At 41.0% G+C, this 25,375-nt stretch overlaps 1 protein-coding gene across 2 annotated transcripts in view; it reads right to left on the bottom strand.

The window, feature by feature from the left end:
• The window catches only part of LOC119647285, a 32,147-nt gene extending 24,629 nt beyond the window's left edge, over positions 1-7,518 (bottom strand). The window contains exons 1-2 of one of the 2 annotated variants that reach the window (XR_005248837.1): positions 6,854-7,518; positions 6,383-6,476 (exon numbers count right to left, since the gene is read on the bottom strand). The gene's annotated coding sequence lies outside the window, so the exon portion shown is untranslated. Of the gene's footprint in view, positions 1-6,382; positions 6,477-6,853 lie in introns of those variants that run through there. The other variant, XM_038048190.1, reaches the window with a different exon arrangement.
• Positions 7,519-25,375: the final 17,857 nt, after the last annotated feature.

Here is a 25,375-nt window from a genome sequence, read left to right on the forward strand (position 1 = left end):
CTGGCAGCCTTCCAATCGTTGAATTCGCAGCTAATATTGCAGCTGTTACATTCAATGAGGGTTCAGGAGCTCTATTAAGTTGTATGCATGATTTGGGAATCGGCCTTGGACCGAGTGCACACGCCTACGTAAAAGAAGTTGACGCATAACGAATTGGAAGGGCAGAATTCAATGCAACTACGCAGACAAAAGAGGCGAGAATTCAAGAAAGACTTGACAAAAAAATGAAGGAAGATCAGTATATTGCAGAGGGAACTGTCCTTTATGGTGCTGGAATCGATGACTCGGTGTAAGGTAAAGAAAAAAAAATTTTCCATCATTATTGTTTAGTTTTTTGTAGTTCAAAACTTTAAACGCGTTTTTCTCGAAATCATTTTTTTTTTTCCCGTGTTCAATTGCCTGAAAAAACTACTCAACCGAATCTTTTCAAATTTGGCACACGCTTTCTACATATAAAATTACTTCCCCCAACGATGCTTTTTTATTTTTTTTTTCCCTTTAAGGGTGTTTTCCACCCCCAAAATGGCGAAATTTACCGTGTAAAATCGCAATTTTGACTTAAAACAATCAGAAAAAATTTAAAAATCAAAAAATGATAAAAAAAAGCATCGTTGGGGGAAGAAAAATATCATATTTTAACGAAATTCATTTGCTTTTTTTATTTCAAATGATCCTGAATTGAATTACGTTGAACACCGCAAATCAAGTTTTCAAAAAGACGTCATCGAAAATTCACTGCCATTCGCTCATTTATCGATATTTTTGAATAAAAAAATTACCGAATATAGTTCAAATGTTACTTTATAACATACAAAAGAGTAAAATAAATTTACGTTAACTATATCCTCTAAAAAAATTTGTAAAAAAAGTGTTTTTTTTTGCACGCTTGACCCTACCCCTCCCTTAAACAACCATATGGAAAAGATTGGGGTAGTGGTTTCGGCTGTGTGCAGCCAATGTGAGGAGGAGGAGGAAACTGCCCTGCACTTTTTATGCAGCTGGCCGGCATCCTCAGATCTCAGACGAAGACACCTTGGCAAGGTTTTCTTCAATGAAGAATCTGCACACTCCCTGCCTCTTGAGAATGTTCTCAGATTCGCTAAAGCCTGCGAACACCGTAGGCGGGAAGCCATTGAATAGGCAACTTACGGGGATAGTCCAATGGGCCTAATAATGGCCTGAGTGCTCGCAGCTGCGGCTCCCCCCATTTAACTAAACTAACTAAAATCTGTTTTCAATGTCTAACACTGGGAGAATTAATGATTAGAAATGATGGAGAAATGATGGAAAGAGTTATCAAAGTATAAACGGACAGCGGCAGATCACATAACTAAAAAGTGACCACAGGCGGCATGTATTAAAGTGTATGAAAAATCGTGAGCAAATCCGGCACCAAACCTGGTAAACAATGGACAAAGATTGAAATGGCTGAGTATTGCTCGGAAAAATACAACTAAAAGAAGCGGCATTGGAAAGCGAAGAAGGCGACTGAACTGACCAAATAGAAAGTAGCGCAAGAGAGCAGACAGTGGGGAAATCGGATCGAAGGTGGGTGGAGCAGATTTTTAATTTTGTCTTGACGTTCTCGTTTAATTAACGAGAGGATAAGATTAATATTCCTGGAATCGAGACAGAGTCGTGATGACTTTCGATTCATAAATAACCACTTCTGCCTCAAAGACAGGGGCCCATAGATAGGTTAACACGGGATCTACCATAACTTTCTTAAAAGCGCTTTTTATTTTAGTTCTTCCTTCGAAAGCCTACTGGACAGGGTGGAAATGCATCTAGAGGTCCGCGTAGTCACTTTCACAATATGTGGGTAAATTTCAAGGCCTTCTGCTCAAGTGACAAAGCCGAGGGAAAATTATCTCTTTAAGAATAGCCAAGTATGGGATTACGACCAAAATTTTAGTTCATGGGCAAAATAAATCCACCACACAAGGCCACGTTGGCAAGGTTCTGCATTCATTTATCCATCGGGCCAGGGGACCGCTTATCATGATCTACATTCAACAATACAAAGAAATTTTTATTTACTATTCACTTAATGGTTTTTAACATAATTGAATGAATGCAACTTGAATGTAAATTGAAGAAGTTGCCATAACCTAAAATTAAAACGAAATAAATAAGTTTTGACTGGATTGATGAATTCATAATACGTTGGCAACTGTTGATATAAAAGCTGTGGTAACCATCTGATGAGGACGTTGAAATTTCCATTGACAATTTGAATGCTGGCGAAAGCGAAGACAAGCATATGTGACACGCACGTATATTTTCAACCCATTGATTAGGATCATGGATAAAGAATTGATAAAATTACCGGTAAAATTTGAAATATCATAATCAAGTGAGAACCATAGCTGGGTATTACATGGTGCTCGTCAACCTCGCAAAGACCACGCCGACAACGGCCGTGAATGTCATTCCTTTTGAATTTGAGTGTTTAACTACTAGAATGGAATTTGAATGGTTACCTCCTCGAAATTCAGGAAATAGTTTCTGATTTTATTTATTGTAATGGATTGGATTATTCTGTTTGTTCGTTCGTTGATCTGACATTTCGTCAGAATGTTTTGGATCGGAACTTCCGTCCTCACCTATCTAATTTTCCACCGAGAAATGGAAACAAATGGAAGTGGAATTTGAGGTTAAAAAGTGAATTTGAAATTATTATTCAAATTTCAAAATTATTATTCAAATTTCAAAATTATAATTTTAATTACAAATGGAACAATGAGTAAGGCGGGGGAAAGTGAGTTCTGATGGGATAATAGGAGTAGAAATAGGTGGTGAATCATATAGGTATAGCTAGAATTTGGAATATTTGAATTTGAAAGTAAGCGATTTTAATTTGAAATTAAGATATTTTGAATTTTAAATTTGACTTTAACTTAACTGTGATGATGGGTAAGGGTAGGAAAAAAAAAACGGGTAGGACAAGAGAATTAGATCGGGAGTCAGATAGACTTTGCTAGAAATTGATTGATATAGAAATGTTTTAACTAGTCAGAAATTACAGTAATGCAATAGTTAAATCTTCAGTGTAAATTGAAAGAAAAATAGAGTGGAAAAATAAGGAAGTTCAAAGTTAGAATAAATGATAGAATTTTGGAAGTTTGATAAACATAACTTAATGTTAGTTTCAATTATGAAGTTAATAACAAAATTGAAAACCAACAAAGAATTGTGAAATTTGAGATTGAATGAATAGAGGTAGGGTTAACAAAAATAGATAGATAGTAAGTGAATGGTAGGCATAGTGTCATAGTCCACCTGGCTGGTTCGAAGGGATGAGCACTGAGCAGGCCAATAGGTGTAAACGGTATGCCCTGGGTGTCTAAAGCTGGACGCATACTATGGAAAGCTAGTAACGAGCATTAAGATGTAGCTTGAAGATGAAAATCAGGGAAAAATATATAAGGCATGAACCAATTGAATGCAGAGTCTTAAAGTATTGCAGGATGGGAGAAGAAGGGGACGATGACAGAGGTTATAAGATGTGCTTGGCATCAGTTTAGGTTCTAGACACGGAAGGAATCAAATCTTCAAAGTTTCCATCCCTACACTGCTATGCAGAGTGCCTGGTACAACATATTCTCAGTAAGAGGGATGAATTCCTACCTCCTGCTTCTTCAATCTTTGTCCCTTTCATAAATGGGTTCGGCTCGTTGTGATCGGTTCCGTCATTTGGTTCTATCAAATGCCTGATCTGGATGTAGTCACGAGGCTTTCAAATCTCCATCCAGCGTATCAAGCTACAGTTGTTTTTGCCGACCTTTCGGTCGCTTACCATCGACTTCGATGTTCAGACCAATGTTGGCGAGTGATTTCTCGTTAGCGCGAATTGCGTGACTATACAACCGAAGATGTCTCCCTCGTATTTTCTAACGATCGGTGTAACTTCACATCGATCGCGGATATTCTTATTTCGCATATGATGAAAACGTGTCACGCCACTGGTCCAACCGCAAAACACCATTCATTGTCTTTTGTAGTCAGCCAACACACAAAAGCACCGAGAACGACAGGACGGGCGACATTGCGGTAAATTCTAGATTTGAGATGTTTGCTAGAACGTCGCTCTTCGCTTTCTAGAGCTCAGTTAGGATGTCGGTAGGACCTGTTGCTTCTCCCGATTTCACCCTTTAGGGAAGGGAAATACATGTGGGATAAGGAATTTAGATGGCGAATCCGGTAAATTTAGCTAGAAATTGATGGACAGGGAAGTAGTTAATTTGGTGGAAATTACCGTAATGCAGTACTTAAATGGTTAGTGTAAATTGAGAGGAAGATAGAGTGGAGGAATAGCAAAGTTTCAAGTACGATTAAATGATTGAATTTTGGACGCTCCTGAAATAAATAAATGTTAACGTCACGGAAATGAGATCACACACATATGTATGAGCAGGTAACAGCTGTTATTGTTAATAGGTGATTTCTTCAGGACGAAAAGCAGAGAAGGAATAGTCACAGTTTGATATCCGCGGTGAAGCTAGCCATCAATGTAGAAAATAGGTTGTAGTCCTCACCAGAAAAGGTTGAATCATTTACTGAGTCGCTGGGAGTAGATTGGATACCACTCAGCATAAAAGCAGGAGAGTGCCGTGTTTGCTGGCGCCTCAGGCTCAATGGAAAATTGCTGGCAGAAGCGAAATCCACACCTTCTACGGGCGATGCGTCCTTTCTGCAGATTGACCACCTGGTTCGCTCGGAGCGAGCATAGGAGACCATTTACATGTTCTATTAAATATGAACAAATGGAGAATATCAAGAATATACAGATATATAAATGCACATTACAAATAAATAACCAGCTAAAAGAGAAATAACGGGAATAAAAGTCGTGATACTAGCCGGACACAATACAAGTACACTCTGAATAGCGTGAAATAAGAAGTGGCAGAAGCGAGCAGGCAACAGGCAAAACCGCAAGAAGGTACGTTGATCTAGTTTGAGGCGCTCGTTGATAACGATAACGATAACTTTCCATAAAATAACTTTTATGGAGTTTTTGCAGCCAAATGCTACTGAGGAAACTATTTGACAGGATACCTAGGCCGCGTAGAATTACTTTGATAATGTGCGTATATAAATTTGAAGGAGCGTTCACATGAATGACAAAACCGAGAGAAAAGACTGAATTCTTATCTAATAATAGAAATGGAGTTATTGGGTGAATTATATAGGTGTAGCTAAAATTGAAATATCTGAATTGGAAAGTAAGGGGTTTAAATTTGAAACTAAGACATTTTCAATTTGAATTTGAGTTTAACTTTATTATGATGATGGTTAAACCCGTCGGGAAAGGAAATATTGATAGGATATGGGAATTAGATGCTGAGTTAAATAGATGGTGCTACAAAGTGAAGTATTATAATTAGAATAAGCTAGAATAAGCAAGTAGATAAGTCTTCTCGTGCTCTAGATGCAAGCGCAGTTTTCCTATATAAATATGTTGCTTTTGCAATTATAAATTTTCTCGAGATCTGTATGTAGAATAAATACACCATTTAAAGTTAAATCAAAGAAGGTCGGGCAGACCAAACACTTGTAATAGCCACCCCATTTTAATAAATGTTTAAGATAGATATAAAAATAATATGTGTTCAATGTCTAACACTGGGAGAATTAATGATTAGAAATGATGGAAAGAGTTATCAAAGTATAAGCGGACAGCGGCAGATCACATAAATCAAAAGTGGCCACAGGCGGTATGTATTAAAGTGTACGAAAAATCGTGAGCAAATCCGGCACCAAACCTGGTAAACTATGGACAAAGAGCGAGATGGTTGAATATTGCTCGGAAAAATACCACTAAAAGAAGCGGCATTGGAAAGCGAAAAAGGCGACTGAACTGACCAAATAGTAGCGGAAGAGAGCAGACAGTGGGGAAATCGGATGGAAGGTGGGTGGAACAGATTTTTAATCTTGTCTTGACGTTCTCGTTAATTAGATAGGATAAATATTCCTGGAATCGAGACAGAGTCGTGATGACTTTCGATTCATAAATAACCACTTCTGCCTCAAAGACAGGGGCTAATAGATAGGTTAACTTAACACGGCTCCTATCATAACTTTCTTAAAAGCGATTTTTATTTTAGTTCTTGCTACGAAAGCCTACTGGACAGGGTGGAAATGCATCTAGAGGTCCGCGTAGTCACTTTCACAATATGTGGGTAAATTTCAAGACCTTCTACTCAAGTGACAAAGCCGAGAGAAAATTATCTCTTTTAGAATAGCCAAGTATGGGATTCCGACCAAAATTTTAGTTCATGGGCAAAATAAATCCACCACACAAGGCCACGTTGGCCAGGTTCTGCATTCATTTATCCACCGGGCCAGGGGACCGCTTATCATGATCTAAACTCAACAATACAAAAGAAATTTTTTATTTACTATTCCTTTGATGGTTTTTAACATAATTCAATGAACGCAACTTGAACGTAAATTGAAGAAGTTGCCATAACCTAAAATTAAAACGAAATAAATGATTAAGATTTGATTAGATTGAAGAATTAATAACACGTTGGCAACTGTTGATATAAAAGCTGTGGCAACCATCTGATAAGCACCTTGAAATTTCCATTGACAATTTGAATGCTAGCGAATGCGAAGACAAGCATGTGTGACACGCACGTATTATATTCAACCCATTGATTAGGATCATCGATAAAGAATTGATAAAATTACCGGTAAAATTTGAAATATCATAATCAAATGAGGACCACAGCTGGGTATTAGATGGTGCTGATCAACCTCGCAAAGACCACGCCGAGAAGGCCGGTGAATGTAATTCCTTCTGAATTCGAGTGTTTAACTACTAGAATGGAATTTGAATGGTTACCTCCTCGAAATTCAGGAAATACTTTCTGATTTTATTTATTGTGATGGATTGGATTATTCTCTTTGTTCGTTCGTTGATCTGACATTTCGTCAGAATGTTTTGGAACGCAACTGACGTCCTCACCTATCTAATTTTCCACCGAGAAATGGAACAACTGGAAGTGGAATTTGAGGTTAAAAAGTGAATTTGATATTATTATTCAAATTTCAAAATTATAATTTTAATTACAAATAGAACAATGAGTAAGGCGGGGGAAAGTGAGTTCTGATGGGATAATAGGAGTAGAAATAGGTGGTGAATCATATAGGTATAGCTAGAATTTGGAATATTTGAATTTGAAAGTAAGGGATTTTAATTTGAAATTCAGATATTTTGAATTTTAAATTTGACTTTAACTTAATTGTGATGATAGGTAAGGGTAGGAAAAAAAATATTGGTAGGACAAGAGAATTAGATGGGGAATCAGATAGATTTAGCTAGAAATTGATTGATATAGAAATATTTTAACTAGTCAGAAATTACAGTAATGCAATAGTTAAATCGTGAGTGTAAATTGAAAGAAAAATAGAGTGGAAAAATAAGGAAGTTCAAAGTTAGAATAAATGATAGAATTTTGGAAGTTTGATAAACATAACTTAATGTTAGTTTCAATTATGAAGTTAATAACAAAATTGAAAACCAACAAAGAATTGTGAAATTTGAGATTGAATGAATAGAGGGTTAACAAAAATAGATAAATAGTAAGTGAATGGTAGGCAAGTGTGTCATAGTCCGCCTGGCTGGTTTCAAGGGATGAGCACTGAGCAGGCCAGTAGGAGTAAGCGGTATGCCCTGAGTGTCTAAAGCTGGACGCATACTATGGAAAGCTAGTAACGAGCATTAAGATGTAGCTTGAAGATGAAAATGAGGGAATCGAAGGCAGAGTCTTAAAGTATTCAAGGATGGGAGAAGAAAAGGACGATGGCAGAGGTTATAAGATGTGCTTGACATAAGTTTAGGTTCTAGACACGGAAGGAATCAAATCTTCAAAGTTTCCATCCCTACACTGCTATGCAGAGTGCCTGGTACAACATATTCTCAGTAAGAGGGATGAATTCCTACCTCCTGCTTCTTCAATCTTTGTCCCTTTCATAAATGGGTTCGGCTCGTTCTGATCGGTTCCGTCATTTGGTTCTATCAAATGCCTGATCTGGATGTAGTCACGAGGCTTTCAAATCTCCATCCAGCGTATCAGGCTACAGTTGTTTTTCCCGACCTTTCGGTCGCTTACCATCGACTTCGATGTTAAGACCAATGTTGGCGAGTGATTTCTCGTTAGCGCGAATTGCGTGACTATACAACCGAAGATGTCTGCCTCGTACTTTTTAACGATCGGTGTAACTTCACATCGATCGCGGATATCCTTATTTCGCATATGATGAAAACGTGTCACGCCACTGGTCCAACCTAACATCTTCATCTCCATTACCGCAAGACACCATTCATTGTCTTTTGTAGTCAGCAAACACACAGCAGCATCGAGAACGACAGGACGGGCGACATTGCGGTACGTTTTAGATTTGAGACGTTTGTTAGTACGTCGCTCTTCGCTTTCTAGAGCTCAGTTAGGATGTCGGTAGGTCCTGTTGCTTCTCCCGATTTCACCCTTTAGGGAAGGGAAATATTTGCGGGATAAGGGATTTAGATGCGAATCCGGTAAAATTAGCTAGAAATTGATGGACAGGGATGTATCATAGTTAACTTGGTGGAAATTACCGTAATGCAGTACTTAAATGGTTAGTGTAAATTGAGAGAAAGATAGAGTGGAGGAATAGCAAAGTTTCAAGTACGATTAAATGATTGAATTTTGGACGCTCCTGAAATAAATAAATGTTAACGTCACGGAAATGAGATGACGCATATATGTGAGCAGGTAATAGCTGTTGTTATTAATAGGTGATTTCTTCAGGACGAAAAGCAGAGAAGGAATAGTCACAGTTTGATATCCGTGGGTGAAGCCAGCCATCAATGTAGAAAATAGGTTGTTGTCCCCACCAGAGAGGGTTGAATCATTTACTTAGTCGCTAGGAGGAGATTGGATACCACTCAGTATAAAAGCAGGAGAGCGCCCTGTTTGCAGGCGCCCCAGGCTCAATGGAAAATTGCTGGCAGAAGCGAAGTCCACACCTGCTACGGGCGATGCGTCCTTTCTGCACATCGACCACCTGGTTCGCTCGGAGCGAGGATAGGAGACCATTTACATCTTCTATTAAATATGAGCAAATGGAGAATATCAAGAATATACAGATATATAAATGCACATTACAAATAAATAACCAGCTAAAAGAGAAATAATGGGAATAAAAGTCGTGATACTAGCCGCGCACAATACAAGTACACTCTGAATAGCGTGAAATAAGAAGTGGCAGAAGCGAGCAGGCAACAGGCAAAACCGCAAGAAGGTAAGTTGATCTAGTTTGAGGCGCTCGTTGATAACGATAACGATAACTTTCTATAAAACAACGTTTATGGAGTTTTTGCAGCCAAATGCTACTGAGGAAACTATTTGACAGGATACCTAGGCCGCGTAGAATTACTTTGATAATGTGCGTACCTGAATTTGAAGGAGCGTTGACATGAGTGAGAAAACCGAGAGAAAAGACTGAATTCTGATCTAATAATAGAAATGGAGTTATTGGGTGAATTATATAGGTGTAGCTAGAATTGAAATATCTGAATTGGAAAGTAAGGGGCTTGAATTTGAAACTAAGACATTTTCAATTTGAATTTGAGTTTAACTTAATTATGATGATGGTTAAACGTGTCGGGAAAGGGAAATATTGATAGGATATGGGAATTAGATGCTGAGTTAAATAGATGGTGCTACAAAGTGAAAAATTATAATTAGAATAAGCTAGAATAAGCAAGTAGATAAGTCTTCTCGTGCTCTAGATGCAAGCGCAGTTTTCTTATATAAATATGTTGCTTTTGCAATTATAAATTTTGTCGAGATCTGTATGTAGAATAAATACACCATTTAAAGTTAAATCAAAGAAGGTCGGGCAGACCAAACACTGGTAATAGCCACCCCATTTTAATAAATGTTTAAGATAGATATAAAAATAATCTGGGTTCAATGTCTAACACCGGGAGAATTAATGATTAGAAATGATGGAAAGAGTTATCAAAGTATAAACGGACAGCGGCAGATCACATAAATAAAAAGTGACCACAGGCAGTATTTATTAAAGTGTATGAAAAATCGTGAGCAAATCCGGCACCAAACCTGGTAAACAATGGACAAAGATTGAAATGGCTGAGTATTGCTCGGAAAAATACAACTAAAAGAAGCGGCATTGGAAAGCGAAGAAGGCAACTGAACTGACCAAATAGAAAGTAGCGGAAGAGAGCAGACAGTGGGGAAATCGGATGGAAGGTGGGTGGAACAGATTTTTAATTTTGTCTTGACGTTCTCGTTTAATTAACGAGAGGATAGGATTAATATTCCTGCAGTTGAGACAGAGTCGTGGTGACTTTCGATTCATAAATAACCACTTCTGCCTCAAAGACAGGGGCCCATAGATAGGTTAACACGGGTCCTACCATAACTTTCTTAAAAGCGGTTTTTATTTTAGTTCTTGCTACGAAAGCCTACTGGACAGGGTGGAAATGCATCTAGAGGTCCGCGTAGTCACTTTCACAATATGTGGGAAAATTTCAAGGCCTTCTACTCAAGTGACAAAGCTGAGGCAAAATTATCTCTTTAAAAATAGCCAAGTATGGGATTACGACATCTTCAAATGATTCAAGATATTATTGGAAAGCGAAGAAGGCGACTGAACTGACCAAATAGAAGGTAGAGAGAGCAGACAGTGGGGAAATCGGATGGAAGGCGGGTGGAACAGATTTTTAGTTTTGTCTTCACGTTCTTGTTTAATTAACGAGAGGATAGGATTAATATTCCTGCAATCGAGACAGAGTCGTGGTGACTTTCGATTCAGAAATAGCCTCTTCTGCCTCAAAGACAGGGGCCCATAGATAGGTTAACACGGGTCCTACCATGACTTTCTTAAAAGCGCTTTTTATTTTAGTTCTTGCTACCAAAGGATACTGGACAGGGTGGAAATGCATCTAGAGGTCCGCGTAGTCACTTTCACAATATGTGGATAAATTTCAAGGCTTTCTACTCAAGTGACAAAGCCGAGGGAAAATTATCTCTTTAAGAAAAGCATGGACAGAACAAATCCACCACACAAGGCCACGTTGGCCAGGTTCTGCATTAATTTATCCATCGGGCCAGGGGACCGCTTATCATGATCTAAACTGAAGAAAACAAAGGAAATTTTTATTTACTATTCACTTGATGGTTTTTAACATAATTGAATGAATGCAATTTGAACGTGAATTGAAGAAGTTGCCATAACCTAAAATTAAAACGAAATAAATGATTAAGATTTGATTAGATTGATGAATTCATAATACGTTGGCAACTGTTGATATAAAAGCTGTGGTAACCATGTGATGAGAACGTTGAAATTTCCATTGACAATTTGAATGCTGGCGAAAGCGAAGACAAGCATATGTGACACGCACGTATTATATTCAACCCATTGATTAGGATCATGGATAAAGAATTGATAAAATTACCGGTAAAATTTGAAATATCATAATCAAGTGAGAACCACAGCTGGGTAATACATGGTGCTCATCAACCTCGCAAAGACCACGCCGACAACGGCGGTGAATGTCATTCCTTTTGAATTTGAGTGTTTAACTACTAGAATGGAATTTCAATGATTACCTCCTCGAAATTCAGGAAATACTTTGTGATTTTATTTATTGTGATGGATTGGATTATTCTCTTTGTCCGTCCGTTGATCTGACATTTCGTCAGAATATTTTGGAACGCAACTAATGTCCTCACCTATGTAATTTTCCACCGAGAAATGTAAACAAATGGAACTGGAATTTGAGGTGAAAAAGTGAATTTCAAATGATTATTCAAATTTGGAAATTATAATTTTAATTACAAATGGAACAATGAGTAAGGCGGGGGAAAGTGAGTTCTGATGGGATAATAGGAGTAGAAATAGGTGTTGAATCATATAGGTATAGCTAGAATTCGGAATATTTGAATTTGAAAGTAAGGGATTTTAATTTGAAATTAAGATATTTTGAATTTTAAATTTGACTTTAACTTAATTGTGATGATAGGTAATGGTAGGAATAATAAATATTGGTAGGACAGGAGAATTAGATGGGGAATCAGATAGATTTAGCTAGAAATTGATTGATATAGAAATATTTTAACTAGTTAGAAATTACAGTAATGCAATAGTTAAGTCTTCAGTGTAGGGGTAGGTAGGTAGGTATCAGTGGCCGCTCCGAGGAGCCCAATTAGCGCTTTGGTGCGCCGTTTTGATGCCACAAACTCCCAAGACCGTGACTGTTGTTATAGGAACAGGGAAGCGGAGTCCAGCTGGCTCGGATCCTCAGAGCCAGCCCGTAGCATTCACGAAGGAAAGCAGCTCTCCGACCCTGTAACTAGAAATCTCACTGAGGTCCCCAAAGAATGGTTTACCCAGTGTCCGCAGCCTGACTCGAGCTAGAGCCGGGCAATCGCAGAGAAAGTGCATGAGGGTTTCCCTTCCTTCTCCGCAGCTTCGGCAATGCGAGTTGTAGGGTAAGCCGAGCCTAGCGGCATGGTCCCCTATGGGCCAGTGCCCCGTGCAGACCGCCGTAATCTTGAATGCATTTGCACGCGTCTGGCACAGGAGCTCTCGTGATCGGGCTATGTTATAAGCGGGCCAAATTCTCCTTGATTTGGCACAGCTTGTAAGACTTCGCCATCTCAGGCCCGCGGCTGCTAGGTAGTGCGAGTAGACTCGGCCCCCGACAGCCGCCAGCGGAACACCGACTGTGTTCCCCGAGGGACTGCCAAGAGCAGAGCCTTGCCTGGCCAATCCGTCAGCCCGCTCATTCCCTTCTATGTTCCTATGCCCGGGAACCCAGAGGAGAGTGATCTTGAGCGTGACGCCCAGATGGTTGAGCGTGTCTCTGCACTGCCCCACCAACCGGGAAGATGTCGACGTTGAGTACAAGGCCTTGATGGCCGCTTGGCTGTCGGTCAGAATGGCTATGTTACGCTTGGGACTCGAATCACGCTCCAGCCATCGACAGACTTCCAATATCGCCAGTACTTCCGCCTGGAATACACTGGTGAAACCTGGGAGACCATACGACTTGGATACACCGTGTGTATTCGAGAAAACCCCCGCGCCGACTCCATAGGCCATCTTTGATCCGTCCGTAAAGAATACCGTGTCATAGTCTTGCAACACGCCGCCGGTCTTCCACTTTGCCCTGGTTGGAAGGTCCACAGCAAAGTTTCTCGTGAAGTTCAGCTTGCGTGTGACATAGTCCGTGGGGGATGCCCAGATTTCTCGAGGTATTTCATCTAGAATGTTGCTGTGGCCATAGGACTTCGCTGCCCAGCATCCGGACTCACGCAGTCTTACGGCACTGCACGCTGCAACATATTTGATGTGGAGGTCAAGGGGGAGGAGATGCAGGAGTACATTGAGAGCATCTGCCGGGCAAGACTGCAGAGCCCCCGTAGCACCTGCACACGCGGTTCTTTGAATCCTATTAAGCTTCGTTCTATTGTATTTCTTCTTCAAAGCCTGCCACCATACAATAGAACCGTACGTCAGGATCGGACGTACTACAGCGGTGTACATCCAGAGAACCATCCTCGGCTGGAGACCCCATTTCCTGGCAAAGGTTCTCTTACAGGCATAGAAGGCTATACAGGCCTTCTTAACCCTCAGTTCTATGTTCAACCTCCAATTTAGCTTAGGATCCAGGATTACACCCAAATACTTCACATTAGAGGAAAGAACCAATCTTTGTTCATTCAGCCGTGGTAGATGGAATTCAGGTATCCTTGTCTTGGTGGTGAATAGCATCAGTTGCGTTTTGGTTGGGTTTATGCTGAGTCCGCATCTTGCGGCCCACAGGCACACCTTTCGCAACGCTCCTTCCATAATGTCGCTCATAATGGACAGAAACATCCCAGATACTAGTATCACCAAGTCGTCGGCATACGCCACCACCTTCACCCCGCTGCTGTCTAATGTACGTAAAATTTTGTCCATTACTATTAACCAGAGCACCGGTGAGATAGCACCACCCTGGGGCGTGCCTCTGTTCACAGCTCTGGTCAAGTGGTTGCCTCCCAGATCGGATTGGATTATCCTGGTACTCAGCATGGATATAATCCAATGCGTGAGATACCCCTCCAATCCAATACCGGTCAAGGCTTCCTTGATGGCGTTGGTACTGACGTTGTTGAAGGCTCCTTCTATATCCAAGAAGGCAGCAAGGGTATACTGCTTGTACTGCAGCGACCGCTCAACCGTGCCAATTACCTCGTGGAGGGCGGTTTCTGTGGATTTTCCTTTGAGGTAGACATGCTGGGACTTAGAGAAAGGCGTTCTCTCCATAATCGTCCTTAAGTGAATGTCCAGGACGCGTTCTAGGGTCTTCAGCACGAAAGAGGTCAGGCTGATTGGTGGAAAGTCCTTCGCGGACTCATGACCGCGCCTGCCCGCTTTCGGTATGAAAACCACCCGTGCGCGCCTCCAGGACTGCGGTACGTATCCTAAAGTGATGCAGCTCCGGTAAATCTCAACAAGCCACGGCACAACCCTTTCCTGCTGCTTCTGTAGCATGACTGGCATTATGCCATCTGGGCCCGGAGATTTGTATGCGGAGAAGCTGTTTATAGCCCAGCCGATCCTATCCCCGGTAATTACCGATTTGATAGTCTCGCACAGCTGGGGTTGCCGCAAACCCTCCAAGCAAGGTTCTGACTCACAGTCCTCCTCGCTGGAGGGAAAGTGCGTTTGCACCAGCAGCTCCAAGGTTTCACTAGAAGATTCCGTCCAGGAGCCTTCCGACTTTTTAAGGAAGGATGGACTCTTATGTTCCTTGGACAGAATCTTATTGAGCCTCGCGGATTCACTAGTGCTTTCAATGTTCTGACAATAGTCTAGCCAAGACCGCCTCTTGGCGGTCCTGATGGCCGACTTGTACTTCTTTAGGCAGTCCTTGTATGGCTGCCAGTATTTTTGCCTGTAGCAGATGTTGAAGATTTCTCTGGTCAACTTCCTGAGACTAGAGAGATCTTCGTTCCACCACGGTGGCAGGGTCTTTTTGCTGTACTTAGCAGGGCACGAGACTTTGAAGGCGGTATCAAAAGCCTTCTCCAGAGCCCCGACCTTTGACTCCAGTTCGTCTGTCGTGCCAATCCTACCAATTTGCGCACCGGAGAGTTTGTTCTTAATTACCTGACCAAACTTTCTCCAGTCGATCCTCCTGGGGTCTCTAAAGGGCTTGGAGACCTCTGCGGCGAGATCTAGACTGAAGAGTATCCAACTGTGGTCAGAGAAGGATCTCTGGTCAGACACTCTCCAGTCCTCCACCTTAAGAATCCCGTTGTCGGTTATTAGGGTGATATCAAGGACCTCTTCCCAACCGTCACAGTTCTCCGAGCAGGGGAAATGAAAGGTTGGTGTACTGCCCCTGTTACACACCGATAAATTTGAAGTAATAATAAAATCAAAGAATGACTCACCCCTTTCGTTGATTTCAGAGCTGCCCCAAAGCGTATGCCTTGCATTTGCGTCGCAGCCTATCAGCAGGTTGGCTTTCTTTGGTGTTATGGTGTTCATCAGATGTTGTAGTTCTTGTGGCGGAGCTGATCGGTCGTGAGCCATGTACGCCGAGGAAATATACACGTTCTCTGCCCCCACCTGCTCCAGCTTGACCACAACTAGGTCACTGGAACTCAGGTCCGGGCACAGAAAAGCGTGCAGACTCTTCCTCGCAAGAATACATGCTCTAGGTTTAGCCTGATCAGCGTCTCCTGTGCTGTGGAATAGATTAAAATATTTGTTTTGGAGCCCTTTGATGGTTCGGTCGCTTCCGACCCAGGGCTCCTGTATTAATGCGATGTCGATGTCTTCCTCTAAGAGGAAGACGAGCAGATTAGCCGAGGCACACTTCGAGTGCTGCAGATTTATCTGCGTTACCCTCAGCATGATCTGCTTTCGTGGGGGGTTCGACAGCCCCCGTCGGACCGTCGATCGTCATCTCCTCCAACAGCTCGTTGGCGGCGTCGATTGGGTCAAGGTCGTCGTCCGGTTTTGCGGAGCGGAACACTTTTACTTTGGCATACCTGACTCCGAACCACACTTTGTAATCGGCCTTTTTCAGTGCCTCCAGGCACTCCTCGTTTATGCGGAGTAGTACGGGCTGGCTGTTTATCTGAGGTTCCTCCTCCTTTATAACAACCCAGTCGTCCATGGGAATCCCGTGGTTGTGAAGGCGCAGGAAATGGACCAGCTTGTCCTTCTCCATGCGGATCTTCGGCAACCAAATGCGAGCGACCGGTCTCCTGGGAATCTCGTCATAAGGGATAGTCTTGAGCTTAACGCCCTCCCAAGCGTCGCTGATCTTAGCGACGCACGAGCCAAGAAAGTCCTTAGAGAACTGGTCCATGCAAGCTATTACGTGGAACCCACGGACCACATGAGATGAATCAAAGTGGGGAGTGAGTCCCGGGTGTTTGCCTCCGATTTCCACGAGATGTTCATAGACCATGCCCGACAGCCTAGCCTCAACACTGGTCCACACCTCCAGCGTTAGTTTGCCGCTAGCAGAATTGCCATCCGCCAGCGCCACCCATAAGTGACTCCTGGCCACATCGCTGAAGGTCTTCGCAGTACGTGGCCCACCGGCTGACGGTTGCTGAACAATTTCCTTCGTATGTTGCTTGGCGTCTGCGCTCTTGCCCACTCTACTCCGCTTTTTATCTTGTTCGACCTCGTCTTGAGATCGGTTACGTTTTAGAGCGATGGGCTTCGCCTTCTGTTCGTCAGCCCGGCGTTTGCTGTTGTATTCATCAACAATCGCCTGGTATTTAGCGAGGTCTTTTTCATCCCGCTCGTCGACAGTACCGGCCTCCTTATTCTTGGCAATCTTGCCGAGAATATGCATGGCCTTCTGGTACTGACTCTTGAGCAGGACACCCGTGGACCTTCGCTTCTTAGCCGGTTTCCGGCGATTCTTGTCGGTTTTCGTTTTCGAGGGATCCCCCGACGCTGAGGGCTTCGGGTCAGGAGTACTATGTCTGGTACTCGCTACACCCAGCCTGACGGCAGTGGATTCCAGGCTAGAATCCACTAGTCCGTCTGGCGCCTCGCTCCGGGAGGTCCCTGCGGTTGGTTTCAGCATACCGGTGCTACGGCTGGCACCGAGTGTACTGCTCTCGACGGCCACTGTCTCCTGGCTGGAGGCCAGCAGCTCGTCTTCAGTCTTCAGTGTAAATTGAAAGAAAAATAGTGGAAAAATAAGGAAGTTCAAAGTTAGAATAAATGATAGAATTTTGGAAGTTTGATAAACATAACTTAATGTTAGTTTCAATTATGAAGTTAATAACAAAATTGAAAATCAACAAAGAATTGTGAAATTTGAGAGTGAATGAATAGAGGTAGTGTTAGCAAAAATAGATAAATAGTAAGTGACTGGTAGGCAAGTGTGTCATAGTCCGCCTGGCTGGTTTGAAGGGATGAGCACTGAGCAGGCCAATAGGTGTAAACGGTATGCCCTGGGTGTCTAAAGCTGGACGCATACTATGGAAAGCTAGTAACGAGCATTAAGATGTAGCTTGAAGATGAAAATCAGGGAAAAATATATATGGCATGAACCAATTGAATGCAGAGTCTTAAAGTATTGCAGGATGGGAGAAGAAGGGGACGATGACAGAGGTTATAAGATGTGCTTGACATAAGTTTAGGTTCTAGACACGGGAGGAATCAAATCTTCAAAGTTTCCATCCCTACACTGCTATGCAGAGTGCCTGGTACAACATATTCTCAGTAAGAGGGATGAATTCCTACCTCCTGCTTCTTCAATCTTTGTCCCTTTCATAAATGGGTTCGGCTCGTTGTGATCGGTTCCGTCATTTGGTTCTATCAAATGCCTGATCTGGATGTAGTCACGAGGCTTTCAAATCTCCATCCAGCGTATCAAGCTACAGTTGTTTTTGCCGACCTTTCGCTCGCTTACCATCGACTTCGATGTTCAGACCAATGTTGGCGAGTGATTTCTCGTTAGCGCAAATTGCGTGACTATACAACCGAAGATGTCTCCCTCGTATTTTCTAACGATCGGTGTAACTTCACATCGATCGCGGGTATTCTTATTTCGCATATGATGAAAACGTGTCACGCCACTGGTCCAACCTAACATCTTCATCTCCATTACCGCAAGACACCATTCATTGTCTTTTGTAGTCAGCCAACACACAGAAGCATCGAGAACGACAGGACGGGCGACATTGCGGTAAATTTTAGATTTGAGATGTTTGTTAGTACGTCGCTCTTCGCTTTCTAGAGCTCAGTTAGGATGTCGGTAGGACCTGTTGCTTCTCCCGATTTCACCCTTTAGGGAAGGGAAATACATGTGGGATAAGGAATTTAGATGGCGAATCCGGTAAATTTAGTTGGAAATTGATGGACAGGCAAGTAGTTAATTTGGTGGAAATTACCGTAATGCAGTACTTAAATAGTTAGTGTAAATTGAGAAGAAGATAGAGTGGAGGAATAGCAAAGTTTCAAGTACGATTAAATGATTGAATTTTGGACGCTCCTGAAATAAATAAATGTTAACGTCACGGAAATGAGATCACACACATATGTATGAGCAGGTAACAGCTGTTGTTGTTAATAGGTGATTTCTTCAGGACGAAAAGCAGAGAAGGAATAGTCACAGTTTGATATCCGCGGGTGAAGCCAGCCATCAATGTAGAAAATAGGTTGTAGTCCTCACCAGAAAAGGTTGAATCATTGACTGAGTCGCTGGGAGTAAATTGGATATCACTCAGGATAAAAGCAGGAGAGTGCCGTGTTTGCTGGCGCCTCAGGCTCAATGGAAAATTGCTGGGAGAAGCGAAATCCACACCTTCTACGGGCGATGCGTCCTTTCTGCACATTGACCACCTGGTTCGCTCGGAGCGAGGATGGGAGACCATTTACATCTTCTATTAAATATGAACAAAGGGAGAATATCAAGAATATGCAGATATATAAATGCACATTACAAATAAATAACCAGCTAAAAGAGAAATAACGGGAATAAAAGTCGTGATACTAGCCGGACACAATACAAGTACACTCTGAATAGCGTCAAATAAGAAGTGGCAGAAGCGAGCAGGCAACAGGCAAAACCGCAAAAGGTACGTTGATCTAGTTTGAGGCGCTCGTTGATAACGATAACGATAACTTTCTATAAAACAACGTTTATGGAGTTTTTCCAGCCAAACGCTACTGAGGAAACTATTTGACAGGATACCTAGGCCGCGTAGAATTACTTTGATAATGTGCGTACCTGAATTTGAAGGAGCGTTGACATGAGTGACAAAACCGAGAGAAAAGACTGAATTCTGATCTAATAATAGAAATGGAGTTATTGGGTGAATTATATAGGTGTAGCTAAAATTGAAATATCTGAATTGGAAAGTAAGGGGCTTGAATTTGAAACTAAGACACTTTCAATTTGAATTTGAGTTTAACTTAATTATGATGATGGTTAAACGTGTCGGGAAAGGGAAATATTGATAGGATATGGGAATTAGATGCAGAGTTAAATAGATGGTGCTACAAAGTGAAGTATTATAATTAGAATAAGCTAGAATAAGCAAGTAGATAAGTCTTCTCGTGCTCTAGATGCAAGCGCAGTTTTCTTATATAAATGTGTTGCTTTTCCAATTATAAACTTTGTCGAGATCTGTATGTAGAATAAATACACTATTTAAAGTTAAATCAAAGAAGGTCGGGCAGACCAAACACTTGTAATAGCCACCCCCCATTTTAACAAATGCTTAAGATAGATATAAAAATAATATGTGTTCAATGTCTAACACTGGGAGAATTAATGATTAGAAATGACGGAAAGAGTTATCAAAGTATAAGCGGACAGCGGCAGATCACATAAATAAAAAGTGACCACAGACGGTATGTATTAAAGTGTATGAAAAATCGTGAGCAAACCCGGCACCAAACCTTGTAAACAATGGACAAAGAGTGAAATGGCTGAGTATTGCTCGGAAAAATACCACTGAAAGAAGCGGCATTGGAAAGAGAAGAAGGCGATTGAACTGACCAAATAGAAAGTAGCGGAAGAGAGTAGACAGTGGGGAAATCGGATGGAAGGTGGGTGGAACAGATTTTTAATTTTGTCTTGACGTTCTCGTTTAATTAACGAGAGGGTAGGATTAATATTCCTGCAATCGAGACAGAGTCGTGGTGACTTTCGATTCAGAAATAGCCTCTTCTGCCTCAAAGACAGGGGCCCATAGATAGGTTAACACGGGTCCTACCATAACTTTCTTAAAAGCGCTTTTTATTTTAGTACTTGCTACGAAAGCCTACTGGACAGGGTGGAAATGCATCTAGAGGTCCGCGTAGTCACTTTCACAATATGTGGGAAAATTTCAAGACCTTCTACTCAAGTGACAAAGCCGAGGGAAAATTATCTCTTTAAGAATAGCCAAGTATGGGATTACGACCAAAATTTTAGTTCATGGGCAAAATAAATCCACCACACAAGGCCACGTTGGCCAGGTTCTGGTTAATTTATCCATCGGGCCAGGGGACCGCTTATCATGATCTAAACTCAACAATACAAAAGAAATTTTTATTTACTATTCACTTGATGGTTTCTAACATAATTGAATGAATGCAACTTGAACGTAAATTGAAGAAGTTGCCATAACCTAAAATTAAAACGAAATAAATGATTAAGATTTGATTAGATTGATGAATTCATAATACGTTGGCAACTGTTGATATAAAAGCTGTCGCAACCATCTGATGAGGACATTGAAATTTCCATTGACAATTTGAATGCTGGCGAAAGCGAAGACAAGCATATGTGACACGCACGTATTATATTCAACCCATTGATTAGGATCATGGATAAAGAATTGATAAAATTACCGGTAAAATTTGAAATATCATAATCAAACGAGAACCACAGCTGGGTATTACATGGTGCTCATCAGCCTCGGAAAGACCACGCCGGCAAGGGCCGTGAATGTCATTCCTTTCGAACTTGGGAGTTTAACTACTAGAATGGAATTTCAATGATTACCTCCTCGAAATTCAGGAAATACTTTCTGATTTTATTTATTGTGATGGATTGGATTATTCTCTTTGTTCGTTCGTTGATCTGACATTTCGTCAGAATGTTTTGGAACGCAACTGACGTCCTCACCTATCTAATTTTCCACCGAGAAATGGAAACAACTAGAACTGGAATTTGAGGTTAAAAAGTGAATTTCAAATGATTATTCAAATTTCAAAATTATAATTTTAATTACAAATGGAACAATGAGTAAGGCGGGGGAAAGATGAGTTCTGATGGGATAATAGGAGTAGAAATAGATGGTGAATCATATAGGTATAGCTAGAATTTGGAATATTTGAATTTGAAAGTAAAGGATTTTAATTTGAAATTAAGATATTTTGAATTTTAAATTTGACTTTAACTTAATTGTGATGATAGGTAAGGGTAGGAAAAAAAATATTGGTAGGACAAGAGAATTAGATGGGGAGTCAGATACATTTAGCTAGAAATTGATTGATATAGAAATATTTTAACTAGTCAGAAATTACAGTAATGCAATAGTTAAATCGTCAGTGTAAATTGAAAGAAAAATAGAGTGGAAAAATAAGGAAGTTCAAAGTTAGAATAAATGATAGAATTTTGGAAGTTTGATAAACATAACTTAATGTTAGTTTCAATTATGAAGTTAATAACAAAATTGAAAACCAACAAAGAATTGTCAAATTTGAGATTGAATGAATAGAGGTGTAGGGTTAACAAAAATAGATAAATAGTAAGTGACTGGTAGGCAAGTGTGTCATAGTCCGCCTGGCTGGTTTGAAGGGATGAGCACTGAGCAGGCCAATAGGTGTAAACGGTATGCCCTGGGTGTCTAAAGCTGGACGCATACTATGGAAAGCTAGTAACGAGCATTAAGATGTAGCTTGAAGATGAAAATCAGGGAAAAATATATATGGCATGAACCAATTGAATGCAGAGTCTTAAAGTATTGCAGGATGGGAGAAGAAGGGGACGATGACAGAGGTTATAAGATGTGCTTGACATAGGTTTAGGTTCTAGACACGGAAGGAATCAAATCTTCAAAGTCTCCATCCCTACACTGCTATGCAGAGTGCCTGGTACAACATATTCTCAGTAAGAGGGATGAATTCCTACCTCCTGCTTCTTCAATCTTTGTCCCTTTCATAAATGGGTTCGGCTCGTTGTGATCGGTTCCGTCATTTGGTTCTATCAAATGCCTGATCTGGATGTAGTCACGAGGCTTTCAAATCTCCATCCAGCGTATCAAGCTACAGTTGTTTTTGCCGACCTTTCGCTCGCTTACTATCGACTTCGATGTTCAGACCAATGTTGGCGAGTGATTTCTCGTTAGCTGCGAATTGCGTGACTAAACAACCGAAGATGTCTCCCTCGTATTTTCTAACGATCGGTGTAACTTCACATCGATCGCGGATATTCTTATTTCGCATATGATGAAAACGTGTCACGCCACTGGTCCAACCTAACATCTTCATCTCCATTACCGCAAGACACCATTCATTGTCTTTTGTAGTCAGCCAACACACAGAAGCATCGAGAACGACAGGACGGGCGACATTGCGGTAAATTTTAGATTTGAGATGTTTGTTAGTACGTCGCTCTTCGCTTTCTAGAGTTCAGTTAGGATGTCGTTAGGTCCTGTTGCTTCTCCCGATTTCACCCTTTAGGGAAGGGAAATATTTGCGGGATAAGGGATTTAGATGGCGAATCCGGTAAATTTAGCTAGAAATTGATGGACAGGCAAGTAGTTAATTTGGTGGAAATTACCGTAATGCAGTACTTAAATGGTTAGTGTAAATTGAGAGAAAGATAGAGTGGAGGAATAGCAAAGTTTGAAGTACGATTAAATGATTGAATTTTGGACGCTCCTGAAATAAATAAATGTTAACGTCACGGAAATGAGATGACACATATATATGAGCAAGTAATGGCTGTTGTTGTTAATAGGTGATTTCTTCAGGATGAAAAGCAGAGAAGGAATAGTCACAGTTTGATATCCGCGGGTGAAGCCAGCCATCAATGTAGAAACTAGGTTGTTGTCCCCACCAGAAAAGGTTGAATCATTTACTGAGTCGCTGGGAGTAGATTGGATATCACTCAGCATAAAAGCAGGAGAGTGCCGTGTTTGCTGGCGCCTCAGGCTCAATGGAAAATTGCTGGGAGAAGCGAAATCCATACCTTCTACGGGCGATGCGTCCTTTCTGCACATTGACCACCTGGTTCGCTCGGAGCGAGGATAGGAGACCATTTACATGTTCTATTAAATATGAACAAATGGAGAATATCAAGAATATACAGATATATAAATGCACATTACAAATAAATAACCAGCTAAAAGAGAAATAACGGGAATAAAAGTCATGATACTAGCCGCACACAATACAAGTACACTCTGAATAGCGTGAAATAAGAAGTGGCAGAACCGAGCAGGCAACAGGCAAAACCGCAAGAAGGTACGTTGATCTAGTTCGAGGCGCTCGTTGATAACGATAAAGATAACTTCCTATAAAACAACGTTTATGGAGTTTTTGCAGCCAAATGCTACTGAGGAAACTATTTGACAAGATACCTAGGCCGCGTAGAATTACTTTGATAATGTGCGTACCTGAATTTGAAGGAGCGTTGACATGAGTGACAAAACCGAGAGAAAAGACTGAATTCTGATCTAATAATAGAAATGGAGTTATTGGGTGAATTATATAGGTGTAGCTAAAATTGAAATATCATATCTGAATTGGAAAGTAAGGGGTTTAAATTTGAAACTAAGACATTTTCAATTTGAATTTGAGTTTAACTTAATTATGATGATGGTTAAACCCGTCGGGAAAGGGAAATATTTATAGGATATGGGAATTAGATGCTGAGTTAAATAGATGGTGCTACAAAGCGAAGTATTATAATTAGAATAAGCTAGAATAAGCAAGTAGATAAGTCTTCTCGTGCTGTAGATGCAAGCGCAGTTTTCTTATATAAATATGTTGCTTTCCCAATTATAAATTTTGTCGAGATTTGTATGTAGAATAAATACACCATTTAAAGTTAAATCAAAGAAGGTCGGGCAGACCAAACACTTGTAATAGCCACCCCCCATTTTAACAAATGTTTAAGATAGATATAAAAATAATATGTGTTCAATGTCTAACATTGGGAGAATTAATGATTAGAAATGATGGAAAGAGTTACCAAAGTATAAGCGGACAACGGCAGATCACATAAATAAAGAGTGACCACAGGCGGTATGTATTAAAGTGTATGAAAAATCGTGAGCAAACCCGGCACCAAACCTTGTAAACAATGGACAAAGAGTGAAATGGCTGAGTATTGCTAGGAAAAATACCACTGAAAGAAGCGGCATTGGAAAGAGAAGAAGGCGATTGAACTGACCAAATAGAAAGTAGCGGAAGAGAGCAGACAGTGGGGAAATCGGATGGAAGGTGGGTGGAACAGATTTTTAATTTTGTCTTGACGTTCTCGTTTAATTAACGAGAGGATAGGATTAATATTCCTGCAATCGAGACAGAGTCGTGGTGAATTCAGATTCAGAAATAACCTCTGCTGCCTCAAAGACAGGGGCCCATAGATAGGTTAACACGGGTCCTACCATAACTTTCTTAAAAGCGCTTTTTATTTTAGTTCTTGCTGGACAGGGTAGAAATGCATCTAGAGGTCCGCGTAGTCACTTTCACAATATGCGGGAAAATTTCAAGGCATTCTACAAACATATATGGCATGAACCAATCGAATGCAGAGTCTTAAAGTATTGAAGGATGGGAGAAGAAGGGGACGATGACAGAGGTTATAAGATGTGCTTGACATAAGTTTAGGTTCTAGACACGGAAGGAATCAAACCTTCAAAGTTTCCATCCCTACACTGCTATGCAGAGTGCCTGGTACAACATATTCTCAGTAAGAGGGATGAATTTCTACCTCCTGCTTCTTCAATCATTGTCCCTTTCATAAATGGGTTCGGCTCGTTGTGATCGGTTCCGTCATTTGGTTCTATCAAATGCCTGATCTGGATGTAGTCACGAGGCTTTCAAATCTCCATCCAGCGTATCAAGCTACAGTTATTTTTGCCGACCTTTCGGTCGCTTACCATCGACTTCGATGTTCAGACCAATGTTGGCGAATGATTTCTCGTTAGCGCGAATTGCGTGACTATACAACCGAAGATGTCTCCCTCGTATTTTCTGACGATCGGTGTAACTTCACATCGATCGCGGATATCCTTATTTCGCATATGATGAACACGTGTCATGCCACTGGTCCAACCTAACATCTTTATCTCCATTACCGCAAGACACCATTCAT

The sequence above is a fragment of the Hermetia illucens genome, chromosome 1 (assembly GCF_905115235.1).
Source record: "Hermetia illucens chromosome 1, iHerIll2.2.curated.20191125, whole genome shotgun sequence".
Lineage (NCBI taxonomy): Eukaryota > Metazoa > Arthropoda > Insecta > Diptera > Stratiomyidae > Hermetia > Hermetia illucens.